This window comes from Ammodytes marinus (assembly GCF_949987685.1).
Source record: "Ammodytes marinus genome assembly, chromosome: 22".
Classification (NCBI taxonomy): domain Eukaryota; kingdom Metazoa; phylum Chordata; class Actinopteri; order Uranoscopiformes; family Ammodytidae; genus Ammodytes; species Ammodytes marinus.
This window is the reverse complement of record NC_137226.1, coordinates 15889563-15903444: the sequence shown is the minus strand read 5'-3', so window position 1 is coordinate 15903444 and position 13882 is coordinate 15889563.

The window sequence follows — 13882 nt, the reverse complement described above, 5'->3', positions numbered from 1 at the left end:
AAATAAGTCTGATTGTAAGGGCTGAATGGCAGGAGAGGGACCTCCAGTTGGCCTGGTACACTGTTGTCTATGGTGCCCCTTTGCTATAGTCCAGACTGCAGACATTCCCATGCTCTTGTTTGGCCGATGTTTTGACGGTGGGGCTTCATCTAAAGTTCTTATGCTGCCAAGCCTTATATAGCCCTTTAATATTCCTTTGAAAGCCCTGTCCAGATTTAAAGTGTGTCTCCAGGGTAATCGACTATTTGATTCATGGGGCCATAAACCCCAATCACAGCAAAGCATTAATGAAAAGGGTCATCATTTGTGTTTAAGATTGCAGGGTGACCTATAAATGAGACATTCAAAGTGAAATAAATAATGATTTAAAAGGAGGGCAAAAGAAGAGTTTTGTATTAAATGAAAACCTGAAAGTCAAGGTCTAGGTGGGGAAGGGACAGAGGGACAGAAAGAGAAGGAGAAGGAGGAGAGAAGGTCTGCAGAGGCTACGTCTATCCTGGTCTGAATTACTATCATTATTGTAATGACTCTGTAATGCTTTCTTTCCTGGACCCAGTAATTGTTACCAAGCCCGCTGTTCAGAGGTGCAGGTGGACAAATTGCTGCAGAGCATTACTTTCCATGATAGCGAGGGGAACATAATCATTTCCACCATGCGGGGCCTCAAACAGGACTTTCCCCCTTCTCAATCCAACCTTTGGCATTTGCGGCTGCTCTTTTTTACTCACCAAACTATGATCAACAAATGCACATTTTAAAGGAATAAATAAATCTGCCATACCGTACGGTCCCTTGAAAGTGGCTGTTGGTACTTAAACTTGAAAGCTCGAAAAATAATACCCCAATAGTATTTGTCTTTTACTTAAGGGAACGTGGAAGGAATGCAGAGTTTTTTCCTGAAAAGCTGCCATTTCCCCCCCTTTCTCTAGCACTCCACGTGAGCCCCAGTTGTGTTGTATCCACATGTATTGACCCTTTTAAACTTCCACGGTCCATATAACCCACATGAACCCCCGCCCACCACCACCTGCGGCAAACTGTCCATGACTCTTAAAACTAGCCAGATGTTCCCTTAAGTCTGGGATTCCAAGGAAGTTCCATGACAAAGACTTACAGGACTGATGAAAGTCAGTTGACTGCTGTGAGAGGATGGTTATAGTTAGGTAACTCGACGTCACTCGACGTCATTGAAAATGAGGGTCACCCCTCAATTGGTCTCTCGAGGATAAATAAAAGTTAAATGAAAAAAATGAAAGGTAAGAAGAAGGACTGTTAGTTCTCTGATTAATCCATCAATAAATGCTATCTCATTAAATGAAATCCCAATAAGAGAAATAATGTTCAGTAGACAGTTGTGAAGATAATAGCCATCGTGTTTCTCTTAAAGTTTTGTCACTTGATTGTTCAACACGCCGTGTCTACTTCAACTTTTGTTTGAGTGTTCCTACATTTCCCACAATGCCTTTTAATTCCCCCCTCCAGAGAACATGTCTAGACTTGTTTTCAGCTGTTTTTGGAGTAGGATAAGAAAGATGTTGACAGTCGCACTTGCGCACATCAGCAGCACATTTTTAATTTAAAAAAATGCATGTCTGCTCCCTCAGAATGCCCCCTGTTTTGTGGTTGAAATTCATTTTTTTATTGTTTATGCAACTGTGTACAGATTTCTCTTTGTGCCTGCTCTGCAATGGATATGAATAATCATTTTGTCTTTGTGTGTTTAATATCATATGAGAAGTGGTGGGTTTATAAAGAAGCCCTTAGTTTACTATTCTTAGGTACTGACATTAACGGTGGATATTTTAGATAGCTGCAAGACATTCTACAATCAACTACTAGCAAATTTGTCATCAACTGACAAATTCATCCTGGACCGATGTCAATGTTGAACAGTGACACCTTCCCTCTTCTTGTAAACTAACAGTTGCTTAGTTTCACATGGAGCCGATGAAGAGAAACATTATCATTCATCTTCAGTTGTTTTTCATGCCCACCTGATGAATGTAAGTCCAAAATTCACTCTGCTACATGTTTTATGGTTGCACGGTGCACCAATCAATTTGTTTTAGAGAAGCATCATCATTTAAAAAAAAATAAAAAATGACTTGATCATTGTAATCGCAAATTTTGTCATCAACTGACAAAGTCGTAGTTGCCTAAAAATGAAACCTTGCAGTAATACTGTATGTCATGAAACATGTTTCCCTTTGGAAGGCTATCATACAATCTGTTGTGAGCATACATTCATGGCCATAGAAATGTTCAAGGTACATAGTGTAAGCAGTGAGAGTACTGAGGGACCAAAAGCAAGTGGACACATTATACAGCCTCATCCAAGGCCTTGATTCAAAAACACTTAAGCTTTCCGAAAAAATTGCTGCATTCCATTTTCAGACATTAGTTTTCCCTCTTTCCCCACCATGGACTTTATTTTCAGTCCCAGATGGTTCTTCGTTGAGTTCTTCAAAGTCCTCGCAGGCCAAACAAACATCAAAAGGCAAATTCCACATCTTTTGAAAGTGTTGTAATTACCAGTGTGAAAGCAGCACATATGTGGCGCACACTGCATCAGTCATACAGAAACACCTGAATTTAATCACCTCGCCATGGCTGCAGCCATCGTTTTGACACCCACAAAATAGCTGAGAGCAAAATGCCCCAAAGAAGTAAAGTGTGATATTTAGAAACTATCATTATAGGAGGCACAATAGCCACTGGCTCTCATTGTTGTTACATTGTTATAATTATCTTTGGTACAGTGAATGTGAAATATATGAGCCCCCATTTTATTTAAGAAAAAGAAAAAACTTCTTTATTCAACAGCTCAGTCCACAAATAAAAACATAAAAATGAAATTTTCTCACTTTTAATGACAAAGTGGAGACATCAAAGAGGAGAAGTTCAGCATTCTCAGACTTGACCACAATTAAAAGATTTTCAACTGTGAACTGTTTATAAGCTACACACTTCCTTTTTGTTCGGGCTCCCTCAGGCTTAAGTGTTAGAAGCATGCGCAGTACAGTATTGTATAAGAAAACATATTTGTTCCAGTACCGTCTGTGGGCTTGCCAGACGACAAATGAATACTTTTATTCCGGACTCAAAGTTCCATATAAAGAGCACCAATTGGAAGAACTTTTGTGAACTTTCAATATCTGTGTTTTCGCCCCATGACATTTCAAAGGGCCTTACTTGGTATACACATGGATTTTCTCATGCATTTTTTTTGCTTGGCATCATTCATGTCATTATGCAGTCCCTGGCTTATTGTCTTTGGCCATCGCCCACCACAGTGTAAGTCAGTGATCCTCGCCGTGGTGTATGGGAGAGACATGTTTCTGGTCAGTGACTCATGCAGCATGTTGAACCATGTGAAACCACAGCTCTGTGCCCTTGTGTTAGTCTGCCAGGAGGCCTACAGTACTGTCGGAGTGTGCCTTACAAGCCGTTTCCATGCTCTCTCTCTCAGCGAGCTAACTTGCAAACAGCTGCATTTTCCATCAGAAGTGGTTTCTAGAGATGTGTTCCCCCCTCCCCTCCTCTATCCCTGATGGGGGGGTGGGGGGTTGGGAGGCAGGGCTTCAGATAAAAGCAAGCCGTGATCCCCTGTACGGTCCATGCACATGTTGATTAGCGACATAGTCCTGAATCATGCAGACTAAGATTTACTGCCGGTGGACACGACATTAAGAAGGTCACCGTGGCCCGTGGGTCCTAGCCAATCAGAGTGTTTTCTTAACTAATGAACTGTGAGATCAGTCACTTAAACTCACATTACAGGAATTACTTTTTTACTAAGAAATATTTCGTCTTGTTTTTACTTCATGTTGGCTCTTAAATCTTTGCAGTTTGTACCTTAACGGGGGATTTAAAAAGAAAACATCATAAATTCTACTTTGCTACAACACCTCTACAACACTGTGTGTATTCTCTTTATAACACTTGCACAAGTATATGAATACAGGATTTGATTTGTATTTACATTGCGATTCTGTAGACAGTTCCTATGGTCAATTTACAGGTTAACAAATTGGACTATGGCCAGCGTAAAGTAAAGTTTTACCCAGAAGGCTTCTTTTGTGTGGAAAAGAAAGCAGCATCAGAGCGCCCTCTAGTGGCTATTTATACACATCCAGTTTGAATTCAGAAAGGAGAAGTTAAAATAAAACAGCCAAGGAGAGCATTTTAACATTGTGAAAAATCTGCTTTGACAGAGACCACATGTCACATTCAGTATTTCTGGCATGCAACAAAGCATGTTGTTCAGTGGGGGGAAAAAATACAATATAATCAATACATCAAATTGTATACTCATAAGCCTACTGGCAAACAAAATCACTATTTAGACAACTGTAGCTGTACCTCAAAACTGAGTTTACGTTTAAACAAGACTAGGCCGAACATCTATTGATCTTAAGAACTTGTCAAGTTGACCATTTTCAGGGGCTCTCAGAAAAACAACATCCTTTATGAAACTACTAAATTAGGAACTTATAGATAGAACATTTAATTTCCTTACAGACCCGTGGTTTATTTAATTATTTGTTTTTGCACTAAAGGAAGAAATATTTGAATGGAAGGTGGAAAACCTGTGAGAGGCGGATTTTCAAATATTTAATAGACAACCAACAACCAATGGCTGATGTATCAGATGTGTGTTGTATGTATTTCTTTTCATTCCAGTAACACCATTTCTATTAAGCTTGTTGCACGGTTGCAATGACCTCCACAAGAGAGACAGAAGCCCACTTGGAGATCAATGTGATTCTCCATCCTACTTGACAATGTGCGGTAACCAAAGAGTGTTCAGGTTATATTCAGCGTGTTTACTGTTTAATTGCCTGCTGGCTTGGGACGGCAAACAGTGCAGGAGCCAGTAGCTGATCAATACTGTCGGGTGAAGTGTGAAAAGCTGGATAGTGGGGGTGATCCTACCTCAGCCGGCGGTGACTAATGAGTGTGATGTGTGGTGAAGATATGGGGTCAGAGCCATCCTCACCCTTCAGAATAATGAACCCCATGCAGAGGTACAGATGGTGAAAATTAACTCAGGGGGAATGATAATTAGAAAGCACAGAATGCTGCAAAGGTTCAAGATTTGTTCTCATTTGGATTTTAAGTTCTGCTTTGATGATCCAAGGCAACACCGTTTGCAACATAAGTTTGTTAATGCTCTCGTCCTTACGAGGGCCCAAACACTTAACAAAAATCAAAATCAACATCTCTTCCCTGTCCAATTAAAGGTACAGTGTGTAATTTCGCAATATTTTGCTGCATCTAGTGGTGAGATTCTAGATTTCTCCCTTCAGGATAGTTTACAGAAGTTCCTCATCATCAAGTGCTTGTACACACCGTACCTTTAACAAAGTCTCTTTGAGTGACCTCTGTTTATCACTTCTGGTCAACTTGTACCTGGACAATCTGAAAGGACAAGCATTACACTAAACTAAATGTTATCAGACTTATCTAAAATAAAATCAAACCTATAGGTGTAACTTAGCCAAGTTTGCCAATCCATGTTGCTCCAGGACACTCTGGCAAATCCAGGGATGAAAGCCATAACCTTCCAGTTTCAGTACTACAGGGTTATCTCTACGTTCTAGCCCACGCTGCTGTCCCAATTCTTATCTACTATTTCAGAGGCCTCGTACGGGTTCGTCAGTGAAGGCACAGTAATCCCTGCGGTTGTGGACGTTCAGGTTCAGTCGCTCCACCACTGTCAGAGCTCAACCGTGACAAAGCTGGCAGATTGGAGGACAGTTATCCAGACTGGTGACACTGGAGACCAAACCAGAGGTCACACTAAATTGGCTCACCAGAGAAGGGAGCCGACCCTTCAGGCGATCCACGGCTCCTCCCTTCAACGCACTGGAAGTCCCAGCGGCCGAAGCGCTCGGCTCTGACAAGCCCCACATCTCACAAATGTGGCGAATAGGGGAACAAGGTGATCAGCCAGTGTCCTTGGAGTTTCCAATGACACAATTCAAAGGCAGGAGAGATTCAGGTCTTAGTGGACTTCACATGGGTTGCAGGACCCAAGATCTTTCCATAGACCACTTATCTGACCTCTTGGACTACCCGTGATAGGTTCGTTATTGTGGTGTAGCTTGCTTAATTTTTTCCAAATATTGGAATTAAGGATCTCACTCACCGACTCTGTAGATCATTTCTAATAATCGTTTAGTGAAATTCTAGTTAAGACCCACTCAAGTATTTGAACGTGCAGTGCTACCTGATTCTTTCTCAGTGAAGATCCATGTATAGATCCAGTTAACGCAGGTTTAAGAAATCCAGTCAGGTCAACCTTGTCCAATTGGTATGTTCTTTGTCTTCTAGGATACCGGGAAGCAAACGTTGTTATCATGTACGGGGGCCGGGCTACCTGCTAATTACTAGCTGCGGTTTCCCCCCGAGAAAAAAGCAAAGTGTCAAGGTTCATCAGACATAAATTCACTCTTAAACAATATACACAGGTTGATACTGGATCAATAACTACCCAAACTCATTATTTCTGATGTGTGCTCGTCTTTCTTTCTTTCTTTCTTTCTTTCTTTCTTTCTTTCTTTCTTTCTTTCTTTCTTTCTTTCTTTCTTTCTTTCTTTCTTTCTTTCTTTCTTTCTTTCTTTCTTTCTTTCTTTCAGGATTTCCTAATGATTGCTACACTTCATTATTCTTCATCCTGGTATCTTGCCTCACAGTTTTGTTAGAATGATCTTTTCTAGTACTGTTTTGTCCTTACTTGCCAATCCTCGTCTTTAAATTCAGTCAACAGAGTTTGTCAGACTAGTATTAACATGACTCACAATACTTGTCAAGGTTAGCAGGGGTTGCTGTTGGGATTTATTAATGAGACCATGTCTTTAGGGAGAGTTAGTAGAAAGGAAAACAGCCCTGCTCATACCCCAGGACATTGTCCAGCGGTTGTTATGTTAATCACTTAGGCCTAATTAATACCATGCATATCATTAGCAAAATGAAGATTCAAATGCCACCGTGCTTTAATTACCGCAGTAGAAGTCATCTACATTTCTGCAGTGAATGTTAACAGTCTGCCAGTGCTAATTTGCTTGAACCTCTCATCTGTGCAAGGACAATTACAAAATGGCTGTATAAGTTTTCAGGAGGAAGAAACAGGAGAAAAAATGTAGTAGCTTTGTTAGTGTAATCTAATATTGTGATTTTATTAAACAAAATTCTCATTACCCAATTTTTTCCTGAGAACGTGTGTGTGTGTGTGTGTGTGTGTGTGTGTGTGTGTGTGTGTGTGTGTGTGTGTGTGTGTGTGTGTGTGTGTGTGTGTGTGTGTGTGTGTGTGTGTGTGTGTGTGTGTGTGTGTGTGTGTGTGTTTCTGCTGTTTGACTGTCCGGCAAAAACCTGCACTTAACTCTCATACAGGATGTTTAGCGGTATCAAGATGATCTACACACTGTTGTGTGTACATGTGTTTAAGGGGGATTTCCTGATATAATCTCCAGTCCTTTCATTCCTAATGAGCGTCATTCAGTGTGGCACAAATCCCCTCCATTTACGCTGGTTACTGAGACGTGGGAAGAGGCCGTTTAACTAACCCACCTCCTTCCTTGTTTTCTATTGACCTTGAATGACTGAAAACAAGACCGTCAGACTGACAACAACACACTTAAAATCTCTTGATTGCTACATAACCGTTTGCGTGTGGACTGTCAAACACACACCAGTACACTTAAAGGGGATTTTGATATTCTTTCTAAACTCTGTTTCTAATGTTACGATCTGCTGGTCATCACATCACATTTGTCCTGTTCTGGCCTGCGTCTATTGTACCAAACGTGCTCTATGAACCTGCTCACCACCTGTGAAGGAGAAGGATGTACCGTGTTGATTGTACGTCTGTATACTGTAGTTTTTGCTGAATAACTACAATATGTTGCCTATACGTTAATGCAGGGTAAGACTGGTAGGACTTTGGACTTGTCAGGACGTGACTCTTCATTGCCAAGACTTGAGGCTTAGTTTTAAAAATAGGGATAATTTCCCAGAACACAGGAAACCATATTTTTAAAAGATTGTTAAATAATTGTCCCTCTGTGAAGACAATCCATTGAACAAACTGTTAACAATATATTCTCATGCAAACTATTTCTATGGTGAACTGTCTGAACAGGGAGATTGATGGATTATCCAGATGGACATGAAAACTTTGTGTGTGTGATTTAGCTCAACCAACCAATAGCCTAATTAAGGTTATACATGGGTGTTCCAATGACATAAAAATGTAGAAATACAACGATGATCTCTGCCAAATTTAAACATCTCCTTAATTAATCCTCAACTTGAACACATAATTAATTGATATTCATGCTCACCTCCCCTTGGCAGACTCAAACAGTGCTTCCTCGCTGGGAAAGTTAATTGTCAGGTTAGACGGTACGCCCTCAGAGGATTTGCGCTGTGAAGTATAATGATTTCAATTTTCTTTTTTTTCCTCCACTGTCAGTATCAGTGTCTATTACCAGTAACTGTCTTATGAATTTTAGTTGCATCCCATAGTACCACACATGTACTGTTTTAAACACAATGGCTGTTATCTGTATGTAGGTTTAAGTCCATACAAAAACACAAGTGTAAAAAACTACAGGTGGAGTTATGTGTCAGACTATTGTTGATTAGTTAACTTGGGTAAACACTTAGACGAGTTACCTTAAGACTGAGCCAGGCGAGCTGTCCCGTGTTTCCATTCTTTGTGCTAAGCTAAGCTAACCGACTGCTGGTTGTAGCTTCATATTTACCATACAGGCATGAGTGGTATTTCCCAACATGTCAAACTATTCATTTAGGTAGGCCTAGTTCCTTAATTAAGTATTCATGATAATGTTCCATCTACTGGTAGTAAAATGTATTCTAACGCTGCTTTTACAAGGCTAAACTGCAAATATTGCTAGCATTTTTGTTAACTTTTAGATTACTGTAGCTCTACTGTAATCAGAACCATTTCCATCTCCATTTTGTTCTTTTACGTGTTGTAATTTTTTATCTTCTGCTTATTCTTGATATCTATCCTTGAACTTCTGTGCTCCGATATGATGTTAGTTTATAAGACAAGGTTCTTGGCGGCCATCTTTAGATATGCACTTTTGTCCTCAATCAGCTGGATATGATTGCCCCCCCCCCCCCCCCTCCCCCCCTGGCTAAAGTACAGGCGACACCACTCAATATATATTTCTTTGTTCAAGTGTTTCCCCGGAGAGCTCGGGATGGGATGGGACAGAAAAGAAAATGTCCGTCTTGGCCAAAAGGATGCCAAAGCTTTTCCCTCAGGTCTCTTCTTTCAGTGGTGTTCGTTTGAAAGTCATCCATGACCGGGAGAAAACAATGTGTGTCTGTCGAATACTTTTCGTCCCCAAAGCTCATTGTGTAGCCTAATTTATTTTAAAAGATGTATTGTGTCGAAACCCGCAAACCTGTGTTCAGAGATACCAATATCCAACATTAAACATTCACAGCTAATTAATTCAACGGTCCCTCATTATCTACCGCCCAATCACACACACACACACCCCCGTGAAGAGCAGACATCTGAAAACTTCACAAAGGCAAGTGGGTGTCCTCACACTTCACCACCGCCTCTCCACGCTACAACTAAATCTGGCATTTTTCTAATTATTGAGATGAGTTCATTAGTGCTCTCTGGGTTAATGTGTTGTCCTACAGCAGATTAGTGAAGGGATTTCAGTGTTCCTGGAGCATCCAAATTAGATCACCGTGGGCGCCGCCTACTTAAATAGATGGAATAATGAAAGTTGTCACTCTTCCCAGCGGCAACTTGATTAGTGTGCCCTATCTCTGCTCATAAAAGGCCCAACATGCACCTGGAACACGACTCAATGAAATGGATTCAATTATCTGTATCAATAAAACAGTAGCAGGTAGCACTTTCTGTTCAAAGTTTGGATTGGACTCCTGTTCTGAGGATGAGGATTGGTGGCCAAAACTGCCACCCACAGGAATGAGATGGTACTGCAGTCATGGATCAGGGTTTGACATGAAAATACAACTGCCCCACGACGGTAATGAGAAATATTGCAACTACAATAAGCACAATGTCTTTGTTTTAACATGCACTGCAATGAGACCCGGCGCCAGAGCACATCTATACAGGGGGCATGTAGATTTTGTGGGAGGGCATGCATAAATATTATGACAGACAGGATAGCCTACAAAAAACTCAATTGCAACAGTCCACAGCAGCGCAAACACATCAGCATGGCCAACAGCATTGCCTTAAGACGCACGCAGCTCGCAAATAATACACATTAACACACACAAACAGTCAAATACAAAACACATTTGCATTGTGTGCATGGCGGCACATAGGCTACCACAGCAATATGCCGCGCCATGCAGTCGAGCAAATAAACATAAACATCCAAAACATTCGCAACATTGCATCATGTGCACGGCGGCACAAATACCAGTAACAGCATCACCACAAAAAAAAATAAAAAAATCACAACAGCTTTGCTTAGGCCTCAACGTTACACTTGTCCAACCAAACTGAACCACAGCAAAATCACTATACAGTCCCGGACAAAAGTCTTGCCACTTATCAATTGTGTAGAAACAACAGCTTATAAACTGACTTTTAATTAATACATTGGTTTTAAAAAATGGCTCATATGAAAGCTAAAACCCTCCCAAATGATGTTTAATATACTCAAATAAATTTGCTTCACTGCAGAAATATTGATCATTTAATGAACACAGAAAGGTCCGATTTTGGAAGGACAAAAGTCTTGTCGCCTACAGAGAGTAATGTGAAAATTGAACAAATAATTTACTTCAAATACAAAAATGTGTTGCATAACATCAGTTAATTAAGTAGTGGTGCTGTGAGATCCATATTTAATATCTTGTATGACTTCCATGAGCTTGACGGACTGCATCCATGCGGTTCGACAATGATTCATACAATTTATTGATGAAGTCATCAGGAATAGCAAAGAAAGCAGTCTTACATGCCTCCCAGAGTTCATCAAGATTCTTTGGTTTGGTCTTCCATGCTTCCTCTTTCATTCTACCCCAGACATGCTCAATGATGTTCATGTCTGGTGACTGGGCTGGCCAGTCCTGGAGCACCTTGATCTTCTTCGCCTTGAGGAACTTTGATGTAGATATGGCCTTTGCTGTAACTATCAATGAAGGTGAGAAACACTGCATCTTGCGTTTTCACATCTCAATTCCATTTGATTTGATTAGTAAGTACCTGAACCCATGTCTTCTGCAGGACAAGGACAGGAAAATGACAGAGTTGGAGTGTTCCTTCCCCAAAGCGTGTTCGCTCATGGCCAGCTTTACACTGCCTTTAGCAGAGGCAAGCGTGCCAAAGGTCTGAGGGTGTTTGTGGGAGACAACGAGGACGGCCTGACAGACAACATTGTCTATAAAGAACTGCTTTAGTTGCACACCATAAGCCATGATGACAGTGAAGGCTGCTGGACGGATCATCGGTGTCCCACTCCCCTCCCTCCAGGACATCTACTGAACCCGCCTCACCCGCAGAGCAACCATCATTGTGGGAGACCCCGGCCAACCCTCACACAGCCTCTTCAGCCTCCTGCCATCGAGAAGAAGGTACCAGAGCCTCTGGGCCAACTCCACCAGACTGGTAAACAGCTTTTTCCACATGCTGTCAGGAAGCTCAACTCTCTCCCTTCCCTCCCATCTGCCCCCTGGAACTCTGGACTTTGGACCCATTTATACTCTGCATATTGAAATTACCTTTTATTGTACACTTTTAATTTCATATTGCACATATTGTAAATAATGTTCCCAATATTGCTCATTTTAATTTTAATGTATTTAATTAATTTCTACCTTTTTGTTCTGTCTTACCTTTTGCACTACTATTTATTGTATATATTACTTATTTCATCATCCCTTTTTTATCCTTTTGTACTCATTGCCACATTTTAACTTGCAGAACATGCACCTCTAGACTCCTGAAGCATTTATATTCATGTGCTGTAAAATAACTGAACTGTAACTACAGCCTCACAGCTAAGTGATATTACCCTGTGAATATAGTGCAATACAATGTTACCAGTTCACTTATGTGTGGTTGGTTCTACTTATTTATGTTGTGCTTTAATCTCACACTTCATTTTTCCGGTACACTGAGAGGAGTTGCTATAGATTCCGTTATACATATGTGCGAAGACAATAAATGGAAACTGAATCAAACTCCCGACCCACTAGAGGTTGAGCGCGTGCGACGCCCGCAATTCCATGCAAGCAAGCAGCAGTTGGGCAGTGTATTCTGACACTTTGAATTCACAGATAAACAAAGCATTTTATTTATCCTACAGCCTTTTATGTTTTATTTTTCAGAGGAACAAAGTCATGCTCAAATTTGAAATGGAAAACACAAAATAAATAAAAATAAATTATGAGATATTCACTAAACGGGAGATTTTTTTCATGCAAAATTCTGGATTAATGTGACTGCTCTGTGTGCATAATTACAACAATTATGACTGTGACGATAAAAATATAAGATATTTATTTCACATTTGAGCATTGCTGGCATTTGTCTTGATTGTTTGTGTTATATGCAAAGATTTTATCGAAAAATACAAGAACAGAAACCATGTTTTTATTTGAAATATTATCACGAATGCTATTATGTCCAAATGTCAGTGTTTCATTATTAATAGTTCACATAGATTACTCTACACTAGATAAAGACAAATGTAATCAAATGAATTAAAAGCACTACTTAATGTATCTAATAAAACTATAAACGATTAAAAAAGAAAATAATTAAAAAATAAATACTTTAATTTTTTCGTTTCTTAGCCGGGTGTGTCAGTAACTGTGCATTGTCTATTTTCCCTGAGGGGAATGTGTCCATAAGACATAAATCCCTTTGCGACTCTATACTGCCACCATGTGGCCATAATGAAGTACTACACCCACAGGTAAAAAGTAAAAGGGTAGTTAAATCGTTTTATTATGGAATGCACGGACGGTGTCGCCCCCTGGTGATTACAATGAGGTACTACACCTACAGGTTTATTATAGTCAGTCAAATTGTTCTCAATCGCGCTTTTAAAATGTATTCACCGTTTCAAAGCATCAATGTACTAAACCAGATAATATCTGTGAATTAAAACAACATCTTTACTTTGACAAAGCACACGTTAGAAACTTTATTTTAGGAGGAAGTTTGGCAACATTTTGTTAGCTTCACTAGCTTAAGCTAGCGTTTTGTAAGTTTGTTTGTATTAAACAGTTGGCTAATCAGGTCAAGCAAGAACTATTGTCACTAACTTCTAAGATGACTCTCTTGTAGTAAAGTGTATTTAAACAACACCGACGCGAAACTTCAGTCCACATTGAACCACCCATAATGACCGAGTCAAAGAAAGTAAAAGTGAAGCTAAATCGGTATTCTATTCAAAACACGGACGTTTTCGCCCCCCTGTGGCCTCATGCCGTAACTACAACCGTCTGTAAAGCCAGACGTAATCGCATACAATACAAGTAATACTCCCGGTTAAACCTTTCAAAATAAACGTTTCTTAATGAGGCTTTTAATTTGTGTTTTTACCGGAGGTGAATATGGTGGATTGTTTCTATCTTTACTAGGTATACTGCCCTCCTGTGGCCACACTGTGTAACTGCACTCGCGTTTGTATTTACCGTTTATCGTTTCAAATCATTGACATACTAGTGCAGTAAATATCTGTGAAAAAAGGGACAAAGCAACACCTTTCTTCCGACAAAGCAAACATTGGAAACTTTATATTAAAATGAGAAAGGTAGGCTACATGTTGGCGTCCTTCCTAGCTTAGGCTAAGGTTTGTTTAGGAGCTGGCAAGTAAGGTTTAGCTAGTGCCACTGG